The sequence below is a fragment of the Pocillopora verrucosa genome, chromosome 13, assembly GCF_036669915.1.
Source record: "Pocillopora verrucosa isolate sample1 chromosome 13, ASM3666991v2, whole genome shotgun sequence".
Lineage (NCBI taxonomy): Eukaryota > Metazoa > Cnidaria > Anthozoa > Scleractinia > Pocilloporidae > Pocillopora > Pocillopora verrucosa.
In genome coordinates this window covers 8507244-8519841 of record NC_089324.1, presented here as the reverse complement: position 1 = coordinate 8519841, position 12598 = coordinate 8507244, and positions in this window count along the sequence as shown.

Here is a 12598-nt window from a genome sequence, read left to right as displayed (position 1 = left end):
GTTATCAGTAGGACGCGCTCGATTGTTTAGAACAGAAATTTTAGCCCCATGGCAACGTGACGTCACACTTTAGGACTCTATAGTAGCATTGATTACTCGAAAGAAACCGAAAGAAAAGAGTTAAGATTGGAGAAAGAGGTATGATTTGTAGTTGTAATTTGTATTAATCTATTTAGTTATAGTATTTGTCTTATATTATTGCTCGTGATTAGTGTTATTTTGTGAATTTCTAGTACCGTGATACGCCCCCTTTTGCGTTGTTATTGTACAATCGATGTTCTGTACGAATTATAGTAATAGGCTTTTCGTTGTAATTATCCTTTCAGTTTTTACGTAATCAAGTAAATCAAGAAATTAAAGAGCTTTGATCGATACGAGTGGCTTACTTGGTTTCAGTATAAAGTCTTATCTAAATATCGCGTTCGGAGCAACGATGGAATGTCTCTAGATCCCTCCGTCCGCTACAGCAAAGGTGTTGCCTAAAATGTAATATTTACATCTGAATGATAGCTCTTAGATGCCAGCTTGTGACTCTGCTCAGACAGATACACTATACCAACTAAGACCATTCCTAACAAGGTTAACAGCCAATTTGTCTCACTGTTATAACCCCAATAGCACACAGGCCGTGGAAGAAGCAAGGATCAAGTATAAAGGGGTACACTTCTCTCAAACAGTATATGCCACTGATGTCCATCAAACGTCTAATGAAAAGGTGGAGTAGAGCTGATAGTTACTCCAGATACTAAGATAACTTTGACATTGACACAGGACATCATGATGCCATTGTGGAGAAGGGTCTGTTTAACCTGTCGTTAGTCGCCTCTGCCTGGGAATCAGGGGAAAGTGGTAAAATGACTAAATACCTCAAAAAAACTTTTCATTAAAGTGATGCTAAACTGTGGAGCTCACTTTCTTTAAACATTTGATTATGTTAATCTTTATTTTCATTTAAAACCAAAATTAACTATCGCGACTGCACATTGATATTTTGGTTATTTTTATTAATTTTTTATATTTTACGTTGTTTGCTTGTATTGCATGCCATTAAAATTGACTTCAAATAAAATGGTTGAGTTGTGAGATACAGTCTTCTCATTGTGGTGTAGTGTTTTATATGACACATAGCTAAATTAGAGTAGATATTGTAGATTAGATTATCACTTAATGTATTTTAATACTTTTGATGTACTTCTTTAGATATAGTTATTTAGATTTTACTTGTTTCCATTTTTTCCTTTAAATACAGCCTTAATGTCTTATTTTAGGCCAAATTCCACTCAGTTATGAATATGCCTCCACCTGGAACTGAGAAATCTTTCCACAGCAACCTGGCGACAAATGCCAAAAGACAGGCTACTTATTACACAATGGTCGTGCCACCATGTGGAAGCTAAGCCAAGGACATAAACAATGTAAGCTTCAAAATCACATGGAAATGACTTCTAGAATATCAGGCATTGTTATCGCCATGCTAAAGCCTGAATCTAAGACTAATTGAGGATGAGTTACTGCAGAAGTGCTTACATGGCAAGAAACAGGATCAAAACAGATCTCTGAATGGGATGGTGTGGCTGAGAAATTCAAAAGAAATTAACATTGGAAGTGATACATTTCAATATTGGTGCAGTTGCTGTTGTTAAGCTTTTCCAAGCCCTAGACATCCTCTTTGCAAATATACCGAAGAGGGTTACAGACTTCAAGATCTGCTTAGTGCAGATGTAGTGCAACATAAAAGCAAGTACAAAGAGGAGATGAAAAATGATCAGAGGCCACAGAAGTTAGTTCATGGTAGTTCATGCAGCAAGGTTGCTTTATGGACATTGTTTCTTTGTTTAATCAACCTAATATTACAGATGAACAGTTCTTTGAAGTTGATAGCAACTTAGAGCATATGCTTTACTTCACCCTTGAATGGTCTCCCAAACACTTCAGAAAATGGGCAAAATTAGTCTCCTAGCACACAGAGCAGCTATTTCAGAAGTATCACCAAGAACTAAAGTGAAAATAGAGGGGTGAGAGGTAAAGCATGTTGAGCTGAAGTATCACCAAAAACCAAATAAGTGAAAATAGAGGGGTGAGAGGTAAGGCATGTAGAGCTGGGTAACTTTCGGAGGACAGCTTATGTCAGTGCAAAGCAAGTGAAGATGATTCAAAGTTAGATTGCATATGAACTGATAGTTTCCTCAATAACCAAGGGAGGGAAGTATGACAATATTACAAACAAAAGAGGTGATGCAAAACCTAGAGAAATCACCTTCAGACACACCTCTGACTATGAAAGAAGTTGAAATACTATTTTCCCTTTCAACAGACATTATCATAAACAACTTCTACAAGTATGCTAGAGACCATTTCTAGCACCTATCAACTCACAATCAATCTCAGCTTAGGTCTGGACAGGACAGATTTGTGTACAACTGGTTGTTCCACAAGAGCCTAAACACTTGCAAGAAGGAGAAGGAATGTTTTGCTTCTTATGCAAGCAACAAAAAATTTTCACGCCACACCCTGTGAACAGTTTATGAGATGAACCAGCAACACAAAGATCCCATTGAGTCTGAAATACAGGGACAAGTCTCTATATTTTGTTAACAAAAACTGTGAACTCTACATTTCATTTAAAAAAAAAGTGCAGGAAAAGAAACTCTACAGAAATTACCTCATGTTTAAGGCATATAGCGCAGCATACTGGCTTGTCAAAGAGAAAGTCTGAAATCCAAATTTCTCATCATTGGCTAATCCGCAAACATTGTTTGGTTTTCATGAGAATTTCCAGTACTCAGCACAGAGTTCCATTGGGGTAATATTTTTGGTAATTAGCAGCTCTTTTGATGACAACTTGTTGGGGAAGGTATAGAGAGCAAATTGCTCTGGTCTTTTAACTGCTGAGGTCAAAGATGTATCTTTCCTGGAAACAAAACAGAGAACATTGAAACACGTTCATTGCGGATTGAAATGTTCTGAAAAACTACACAAAGCCAATGCAAAATCCACCTTAACCCTCCTCACAACTCAAAGAAAACACGCTCTGTCTAAAGGTGAAAGACTTTAGCTCTCTGGTTTCTAAATAGTGCTTAGGGTTTAGGGTTTAGGGTTAGACTGATAACTGGATCACTTTAGTGGCATGGCTAGTCATCGAAAGAAATAAATTACAAAGACTGTCACCTCACTGCACTGTTTGTGCCACAAGTGCATCAAAGTTGTAACGACAACTATTATTTTTTCAAAAATTACGGCAATGGGTGGGCTTTGTTTTTGACAAGTTTTGTGACGCTTCGATATCATGTGTCAACATCGTGCGTTGTCGTTTGCGTAGCATGTAGACAAGAGAGCTTATTCTGTGTTTAAGGTTCTTGCCCTGCTTGAACATTGCGATTCAATGGCGTAATACAAGAAAAGGAATGGTAATAAAATTAGCGAAATAACCAAAATTAAATTTAACAATTCCTTGTTTTCCACCATGTTACCAACACCTTTTGAAAGATTGTGTAAGCGCTCGTGTAATTGAAATGTAATCAGTGTCATACAAATAGACCACCATTGTCACCATCAAAATTTCACAATAGACTAAAAGGGAAGAGATGTATTTTAGTTTTTAAAGTTTTGGAATCCAGTTTGTTACTTTAGTACTCAAGTTTTATCTTCTCAGTTTGGAATTATAGTTGGTCCTTTGGTTTCTCGGATAACTGGTCACTTTAGTAGCATGGCTAGTCATCGAAAGAAAATAAAATAAACTGTCACCTCACTGCACTGTTTGTGCCACAAGTGTAATTGTTGTCGAGTTAAGTATTATTTCTGTTACGTATTAGTCTTTGTTTTTGTATTAGTGACGCTTCGATATCATGTGTCAGACCTCGTGCGTTGTCGTTTGCGATAGTTTAGACAAGAGAGCTTATTGCGAGTGTTTCTGCGTTCATTGCGACTCATTCAGGCGTTACAGAGAGGACAATCGGTAAGCGACCGTATTATTGTATTGATTTCCTTGTTTTCTTTTCCTGTTACCGAATGTTGCATTGTTAGCTGTGTTTGCGCTCGTGTAATTGATATGTATTCGTGTCATAAAATAGTTATTTTAGTTTCAGTCCTTTAGTATCGCTTAGACTAGGTTTTTTAATTGTATTTTAGTTTGACGGTTTTGGACATCAAGTCACAATTAGTACGAATAAACTACGTTTGGAATTATAGTTGGTCTTTGGTGTCTCGAATCAGTATTTCGCTCGATATCCTCGCATTAAATCCTGTGTATCTTTGGGACATTCCGACGTTGTTTCGACGCCTGGAGCTATAACAAGCTTGCATCAAAGTACTACAACAGCTTTCATCAAAAATTGGCAATGGGTGGGCTTTGTCAGATGACAAGTTTTGTAGCAAGAGGCAACATCAGAGGGTCCATTTAGGTAGTATGTGTGCAAGACAACTAGATTCTGCTATTAAGGTTCTCTGCCACTGCTTGAACTTTCCAATTCAATGAGGTAATAACAAGAAAAGGAATGGTAATAAAATTATGAGAAATAACCAAAATTAAATTTAACCTTTTTTGGTCCACCATTCTTTACCAACACCTTTTGAAAGATTTAAAAGCCCTCAGAGCATTAAAACAATACAGCAGCCATACAGTGACATTATGACCACCATTGTCACCATCAAAATTTCACAATAGCTAAAAGGGAAGAGATGAGAACTAGAGATCATTTAAAGTATTAACAGTTTGTTACTTTCACTCAAGTTTCATCTTCTCAGTTACCAATTTAATTGAAATATATCTCTAGCAAAACTGTGAAATTTCTTCAACAACAGTTACACAAAGCTAATTATTGAAAGGAAAATTCTGACAGATTAAAGTAATACTTTCTGAGTTTTGTCAAGTGAGGCTTGTGTTGCTGATTTTAAAACATGTACAAACAACCACAGTTACTAATTTAACACATGAGACTACAGAACAATTAAGGAAAGTAACAAAAATGTACTGCTGCACAGTCTAGCAAGTTTATAATATAAATACCTCCAACATCATGAATGTATCCTAACTAAAGTATCTGTGCATCTCTAACGATGCAGTCTGTTACACAACAGTCTATTGACATGTTGCTGGGTGGATGTATCTATTTACCACTCAGTTTTATCTCATTTGATCTTTCCAAATTTTTTCACAGTATAAGGAGAGAGGAAAACATAAAGCTAACAAAAACTAGGTTTTGTAGAATAAGGAAGGCCATATGAACCACCACCACAAGCCCAGCCTGTTAAAAGGAATACGTTATCCATGACCCATGCTCAACTTTTTGACATAGTTGTCAGCATGGTGAACTCCCTCAATTTGGGAAGAAAATTTGGACAGGATCAGATGCATTACAGAAGTGAGAGTAATCGTCAATTCCAACCTCACCCTAAATACTATACAAACAACTGACTACACTATAATGGTTTGGTTAGTTTTCGTCATCATTGAAAAATCTCTGCAAGCACTATTACCCAAAGTGCTTATGCCAAACCTTGCCATCATCTGAGCAATGTAAATTTTAAATTCCTAGCTTGTAAACTTGGTCTAACCAACTCTTTAGCAAATTATAATGGTTGATTTGCCTAATTGATGATTGATGATGAGAAATCAATCAATTGATGATGACAAATTCTGAATCCAGAGAGGATTAAAAAACATTTAAATACCCCCTTTGGTGTGTAACAAGAGTATTTGTGTAATCAACGCGAACATTACCAGGAGAAGGGCAGACCAGAATATTTTACTTTTTGTCAATGTAAAGAGCAAACATTCGACTCTCCTGTTTCTTATGTCAACACCTGGTCTTCTTATTCTTCACCTTCGACCATGAGTTCAAATCAGTCAAAAATCTGCACTGGCTGAGAAGGGAAGAGCATATGCCGACAAATAGCCAGGACTGCGAAGAGAACAAGTAACAAGTCACGAGGCTTGACAAAAAGGCATTTGAAAGCTCAAGACTTCAGAAACACACAAGCTGACAGAACCCAACTAAACGGGTAAATTTGACAGCTGAAAGGTAAAACAATTCCTTATTTACCACCAACCTCGCTTTTCCAAGTTCAAGTTCAAGAGTTTAAGAATTCAGATATGACTTCTAATGTTATTGTAAAGACTTTACTCTTGTCAACAATTGACCAAGTATTCACATACTTAATTAAACTGTTTACATTCAAGCAAAAGATACCCGTCTATTTAAAGAAATCCAAGAAGCATTAATGCTATGTTTTAGGAAGTGTGTAAACAAACTTTCATGCTAGTAACTAAAATTTATATTTATTATATGCAGATAGTAGTACATAATGCCTCCAAAAATAGATTTTGTAACACTTATCGCAAAAAGAGACAGCACATTAGCTTCATTGAATGACTTATTTGAATTCCATGTGTTTTACCAAGTTGAACCAAGTTTGAGTAGTCTTGAAAATGTATAGAAACAAGTTAAATCTAAATAGAGAAGTGTTAAAAAGCAGCAAGACACAATTGCTGACAGACTTACTGAATCAGCGTCAGAAGAATTACAAACAAAGAATCAAGTAGTTGGTGATGAAGCCAAAGCTAAGTTTTTAAAATACGCAGAACAATTTGCAATTTATCAGAAATCGTTTGTGATTGAAAAGCTGCTGTTTAAACAGGAAGTGCTTTAAGCAATGACATCAGTAGTAACAAAAATGACTGATGTTTTGAGTTTGCAAAAGTACACAGGCTAGAGAAATTGTCAGTTCCCACGTGGGATGGTGTTAGAAAATCTTATACAACTTAGGAGCACGAATTTCAGTATTGAATGAATAAGTACAAACAAGACAGAGATTAACAATTGCAAAGGTTTCAGAAAGCGTTACCTAAAAACTGTTTTGGTTGGATCAAGCAAGGCAAAATGATTGAGCAGGCGTGGAAAATTCTCAATACCAAATTTGGAGATCAAAGGAAATTAATGGATACACCCTTAACCGAAATTACAAATCTCCTGCCAGTTAAAGTGCAACTCGAAATTGCTTTGTCACTAAGTGGCTAGAATTCTTGGTTTCATAAACAGCATGGATCAAATGGCTGTGCAGTGACAAATGCCTAAGAAGCACCCTTTGTAATGTCTCAGCTTTTATCAAAGTTAGATCCAAAAGATAACAATGAGTTTGCCTAAGAAATGCATTTCTCAGCCAAAAGTGAGAAATGCACTGAGTGGTTGGATTACCAGAGGAGAGAAAGCCTATGGTTCGGCCATATTCCTCAGATGGAAACTCACAGATGGCAGTCATTCCTGCATACTGCACGTGGTTAAAGCATTTGTTGCCCCTTCAAAGAATAAGTCAGTACCGTGCTTGGAGTTGACGGGGTGCCTCTCAATTGCAAGATTATACAGTACATGTAAAGAAGCACTAGAGTTTGCCGAGATCAGCAATTGCAAGAAAGAGTTCTGGATTCATTCTCAGACCATGTTAACCCGGCGTAAAACCTTTCCAAGAAAGTTCAAACTGTTTGTTTTGGCAAGAGTAGCTGAAATCCAGGAAACAATGGGCTCTGAAGCGTGTAAATATATCAGATCTGATCATAATCCTGCTGACGTCCTGATGAGAGGAACTCAGCTAGAAAAGTTGAAGACCTGGTATGAAGGTCCTCCATTCCTGAAATGCCTAGAAGAAGAATCACCCAAGTTTAAAGAGAATCCTAATGGATGTGGTGAAGAATTGTCAGAGGAAATGGAGCCGCTCAACAATTTCAAAGCTGTGTACACCCTAAAACAAGTAGATTGCTCAGCTACATCAACGAATCAAAAGGTAACCCTACTTTGGAATATTTGATGAAATCTTGTTTGACGTTCGCCAAGGCAAGGAAAACTTTGGCCAACGTTCTACGATTCACCAACAGCACAAGATTGAAAGTAAAAAAGAGACACCATTTTACAGAAGAATTGAGAGAATCTAAACTGGTTATTCAAATGGAGTTAATTGACAATCAATTTATATACTGTAGACAAGAAGCTGATTCCAGCATCAGATGAACAAGGTGTGTTATGTGCACATGGGAGACTAGAGAACATCAGATCGTTACCAGATGAGATGCATAATCCCATTATCCTTCCAAGGTCATCAATTACTACTCTTGAAACACCTTTACTAAAAGCAAGCACATTGCAGTTACAAAAGTCTCATCTATGAATCAAGCAAGCGTTTCTGGATCGTGGGTGTGCAAAATATGGCCAAACAAGCAACTGGTAAATGTCTGACCAGCAAGAAGTTGCAAAGTCAAATGATGAGTCAGATTCTGAGACTAAACATTGCAGCAGGTCTCCCAGTGTTCAGCAACACAGCAATTGACATGTTTGGACCTCTGCAAATAAGAATCAACAGAAAAACACTGAAGGAAGCACAAGAAATCATATTTACATGCAAGAGTAGTCCACCTAGAGCTTGTAACAGGCTTTGTTACGGCTTTTCAGAGATTTGCCTCACTCAGAGGATATCCCAGTAACTGTTGGTTGGATCGAGGTACAAACTTTGTTGACATACAAAGTTATTTGAACAAAACTTTGCAAGACTGGGACATCCCCAAACTTCAAAACGTCTTATCAGAAGAATTTTCATGCTCTTTCCACTGGGAGTGGAAAATACCACAAGCTAACCATCAAAACAGAGTGATAGGAAGTCTCATCAAATCATGAAGACAAGCCTTAGATGCGTCATAAAAGAATCAAACTTTTACGTAGGAACAGGGAAGAATATATCTGGCAGAAATGACCTATTTGATCAATGGGTGTCCTCTCTGTCCTAGCTCTGTCTAGATCCAGGAAAATCTGCCTGTCATGACAAATGACCTCTCAATTGAACACCACGTTCAGCCTCCTTTGCTGGAGCCAGAACAGAGTGTTAGCTCAGAACAACTAAAGAGAAGCACTAAGAAAGGAGTACAAGACATCTGGAGTTGTTGGACGAAATATTTTGCCCCAAATTTAATACTAAGGAATAAATGGTACAAGACACGCAAAAACCTTTAAGAACAAGACTTGGTTTTGAGATGGAATCCACCCCAAGGAGAACATGGAAGATGGGCTTAGTAATTCAGACGTATCCTGGACAAGATGGACTCACAAGGAAAGCCAGGATGTAGACTGCTACATCAGTTTATGACCTTCCAATTCACAAGCTCTGCTTAATCGCAACCAAACAGGAACTAAATGCAGTATAAAAATGGAAATTTATTTAGTTGCTCAGTCTATTCACAAGTATAAATAAAGATTTTCTCAATGAATTATTTATTTATGCAAGGACTGTGACTAATCCCGATAGGATTCAGAAACATGGAAATGTGCTCTTTGGTGTGTAACGGGGTTAATTGTGTAATCAATGCGAACATTACCAGGAGAAGAGCAGACCAGAATTCTTGACTTTTTGTCAACATAAAGTGCAAACTTTAAACTCTTCTGTTTCCTGTGCTGACACCTGGTCTTCTAATTCTTTACTTTCGACCATGATTTAGAATCAACAGTTAAACAACTTTTATATTGTCATACAAAATATATAATAATAGAATAAGTAAAGGCTATGGTTTAGTAAAGATATCTCTATAACTTGATTTAAAATATTATTGTGGCTATTCTTTCTAACCTAACAGGTAGTGACTTATCATTGTCCTGATGTAGCTGTTTAGGGTTTCAAATAAGTTCTTATGATTTCATTGCTCAGTCATTTGTCATATTTTTGAAGATGTCACCAATTTTGATTAGGACTTCTATAATGGAGTTGTTAGTGTCCTTGCAGATTAGGCTTCCCATGAAATTGACAGCAAGGATTGTGAGGATTGTTTCCTTGAGTTGTATTTACTTTTCTCAACAGATAAATGGACAAATCAAGAAACCAAACCCTCACCATCAACTAATTAGGATGCATACAGATACATACTTAATTACTTGTTACTTTATTTATGACCAGTTTTCTTTTTTTCTGAACGATTACAAGATGAGAGCGATAAAGGAACCTTGCTGTCAATGATGCAATAGCTGGTATCTCTTAATTGGCCTTGGAGATATATTCCAACATCTAAGAACTGTTTATTGCAGGAGACAGTGAATTGACTATAGATGACATCAAGGGTTTTCTACAATTCAAGGCAAGAAACCAAACCCTCACAATCAACATATTAGAAGGAATACAGAAACATACTCAATTACTTGTTTCTTTGTATATGATAAGTTTCTTTTCAGAATGGTAACAAGATGAAAGTACTAAAGGAACCTTACTGTCCATGAAGCAATAGCTGGTATCTCTCGATTGGTCTTGGAGACGTTCCCCAACATCAAAGAACTGTTTGTTGCAGGAAACAGTGAATTGACTATAGATGACATCAAGGGTTTTCTACAGTTCCCAGCAAATTTCAAAGAATATTTGCTTAGGTTCTCTCTAGGATACGTTCCTAGTCGAGGTGGAGTCCTTCTTAGTCTTTGCCACAAGTTCATCATGCCTACCTCAGATTGGGCTAGGTATCATCAACATAGAGTTCAACAATATCAAATTTATCTTCTCATCCACATTAATTTCACGTAACATTACGGAGGTCCTTCCCAGACCAAGGTAAACTTACTACTTCACTCAAGGCTGTATGGGAATCAATGCAGAACCCTTTTCTAGCCTTGTTTAGTTTCAATAGGTATTGCTTTAAGATGGAGTCCAGCTTTTTTGAGGTATAATAAAGTTTGTCATTATGTATTTTATATTTCACTGTAACCACAACTGGTCTTTTCCCTAACATTGCTGTTTAGGGTTTCAATTAAATTCTAATGATTTCATTGCTCATTCATTTATTAGTTTTCTGAAGATATCACCAATCTAAATTACAACTTCAATAGAGAAGTAGTTAGTGTCCCTATAGACTGTTGGCTTCCCATAAAATTGACAGTGAGCACTGCTAGGATTGTTTCTTTGAGTTTTACTTTCTTTTTAGAAAAGATTAAAAATAAATCAAGAAACCACATTCTCAAACTAATTAACAATGAGTTGGAGTCCTTGCAAGTCTTTGCCACAAGTTCAACATGTGTACCCTAGTTTTGGCCCAGTGTCATCAAGATAAAGTCTATTAGTACCGAACCTATCCTTGTCATCCTTGAGTTCATTTTGTACAACATTACAACAGTCCATCCCAGTCAAAGGTAAATTTGGAATAGCCTTTTCTAGCCTTGTTTAGTTTCCATAGGTATTGCTGTATGGTGGATTCAAGCCTTCCAGATAATAATTCAGTTTGTTCTGTTTTAATGTTTTTATTCTCATTTTTTTTAATTTCAATTTTTAATTAATGTAATATGCACTGTAATGCAATATTCAATGTATGTACATCTTGTAATTTTTTTGAGGGCTTATTTTACATTCCATATTTCTTTATGTACTTTGTTATACTTCTACTATTTTAAAAGGCTCCCACTCAATTTAGGCTCGATGCTGAACTTTTTGCTCTTAAAATTGCTTGACATATTTTGTATACTTAAATTGTTCTCTGCAGGCTCTCATTCAATTGAGCTAGCCTGGATAAGTGCTGCTATTAATAAGTATAAAAAGTAAATTTTCACTTTCAAACTGTAAACATTATAAACATGTAATTGGATTCATAGAATCAGCTTTGTTAAAACTTTTGTTGGACTTGTTTTCTTGTCATTATTAATTATGCTATATATATTTATAAATCCATTTTGTAATGGAGACCTCAACGAGGTCAGTTGGAACCACACTATGAAGAGGTTTAACTGCTCTCCATGCAGGCATTCAAATAGTAGCTGCAATGTTTTCACTTCACAGCACTGGGAATGCCTGTAATGTATGTGTTCAACCAACAACAAAAATGAAGAGCAAGTATAACTTATTTATCAGCTATGAATCAGGAAAGAAGTTTGGAATAACTGAGTAACTTAATAAACAACCCTTTGCCTCAAAGGAATTCCCAGCTCTTAATGTATTTAAAGAAAAACAATTTGACTTCATGTTTGGTCTATGGTGGGCAGAGAATTCGACAGAAAAAAGAACAGTCATGTTTCTTTTTAAAGTTTCACCACCTTTAACAGTTACAACTGAGACTACCCCTTGTGGTTCCTAACACATGAAAATTACAATGGTACAGGTAAGAGTAAGTCTGTTTCAGAAATATGGCTAATCAGGGCAGTGTTTGACTCCATTTTCCAGAGCACGAGTTGACTTAGAATATTCTGGAATGAGCAGCCTCAATATTCATATTGATTTACACATCTGTGTTACTGCTGTGTCTATATACAGTGGATTGTTCATCTAACTTCCCTAATGTTACAAACAATGTGTTTTTACATCATTTGAATTTTCTTTATGCATTTTTTTTTGGTAAATGCCATTACCAATCAGGTCCTGTAGCAGCCCAGCTACTTTTAAGAAATATCTCTAAGCATTTCTTTTTAGGAAAGAGCTCAGTGCTAGTTTAAAACAGTTAACGTAAAGTAAAGCACTTTTTGAATATTTACATAGTTTTAAAATCTATATAAATTTCTATTATTACAATTATAAAATATTCTGGATAAATTCAACTGTAACTTTTAAATGTATATCCATTTTAATTCTGGCTATCTGTGGCCAAACACTTCTTATAATA